The 1,559-nt window shown below is 37.7% G+C and overlaps 1 pseudogene; it reads right to left on the bottom strand.

Moving 5' to 3' along the window:
* Positions 1-266: 266 nt before the first annotated feature.
* On the bottom strand, positions 267-865 carry LOC129506878 (40S ribosomal protein S8-like; annotated as a pseudogene).
* Positions 866-1,559: the final 694 nt, after the last annotated feature.

Raw genomic sequence — 1,559 nt, 5'->3', positions numbered from 1 at the left:
GCAAATATATAACAATTAGTAACATTTGATTGGCATCTCCAGTTTAATTTCTTGGAATAGTTTGAGTAGGATTGGCACTACTTCTTCATTAAATATTTTGTAGAAATAAAAATGAAACCATAGACCCAGGAATTTGCTTTGTGGGAAGATTTTTAACTACAAATTCAGTTTCTTGTATATTAGACTATTCACATTATCTATTATATCTTGTTTTTTTGAACAGTAAACACCTTTATTACATGACCAAAGATAATAGGGAGGAAGATTTATTTGCCTTTCTGGGCTTTGATTGTGCTCAATTAGAACTCTAGCTCCTAGGGCCTTCTAAGCTCATTGCCATCTGCTCTATCACACTAGCCTGGTCTTGACGCTATGCATGCAAGTTCTCCCTGCTGGAACTTCTCCTCTAGGAGATTGCTGATTTTGGCATTCTTTTTCCTTTCATCATATTTCTTCAGAACTTTCTTGGATTGCCTTTTGTTTAAAATCTCTTCCTTTTTAGGAGTTAGCTTGGCCTCTTTCTTGTGGCCTAGGGGCAGTGCATAGTAGAACTTGTACCATTGTTCTTGAAATATGCTGTCAGTGAGCACCATACGGTTCTTCACTGGGGGCTCAATATGGACCAGTTTGCTGTTTGGTACCTTGTAGACAACATCAGTAATCTTTGTTTTGTGCACACATCACTGGGAGTCCCAGGAGAAGTACCCTAAAGATGGATGTATTTATTACTGCCTCCCTGAGTACGGACTGTATGTATGCTGCGGGGGGGAATCATAGTGTTGGCAGCGAGTCATCCCAGCTCCTACCTCCACTTCTTGGAATAGATCTTGTGACACTTGTGCCATCTATCTTGAGAGATGCCCATTGCTCTGGTGCTGGCTACAAAAGAGTATATATCTATTACATCTTGAGTGAACGTTGGTACTACGTGTCTTTGAGGAATTTGTTCATTTCATCTAAATCATTGATTTCATGGGCATAAAACTGCACAAAGTATTCCATTATTATCCTCTTAGTATCATTAGAATCTGTAATGATATGACTTTTCTCATTCCTGAAATTAGAAATGTGTGTTTTCTCTTTTTTACTTCTCTTCAGTCTGGTTAAATACTTACCAGTTTTATTGACCTCAAAGAGCCAGCTTTTAGTTTTACATTGTATATCTCTGGTAATATTTTTTTTTCTGAAATCCACTTCGGCATCAGTATAATTATTCTTACTTTCTTTCAATTAGCGTTAAAATGGCATACCTTGGTGAGTAATTTTCACTCACCAAGAAACACCCATGTATTTCTCGTAAACAGTATATCATTACATTTTGATTTTTAAAAAAGATTTATTTTAGAGAGAGTGACTGAGCATGAGCAGGGGGAGGGGCAGAGTCAAGCAGACTCTCCTCTGAGCTGGAAGCCCTCCTCACCTGGATCTCACATACTGAGACCATTACCTGCGCCAAAATCAAGAGTCAGCCACTTAATCGACTGAGCCATTCAGGAGCTCCCACATCTTGATTTTTCTATATCATTTTTTATTGAGATATAATTGACATATAATATTAT

This window comes from Nyctereutes procyonoides, unplaced genomic scaffold (genome assembly GCF_905146905.1).
Source record: "Nyctereutes procyonoides isolate TBG_1078 unplaced genomic scaffold, NYPRO_anot_genome, whole genome shotgun sequence".
Classification (NCBI taxonomy): domain Eukaryota; kingdom Metazoa; phylum Chordata; class Mammalia; order Carnivora; family Canidae; genus Nyctereutes; species Nyctereutes procyonoides.
Note: the sequence above shows the minus strand (reverse complement) of the source record. Positions and strands in the feature narration are given on the sequence as shown.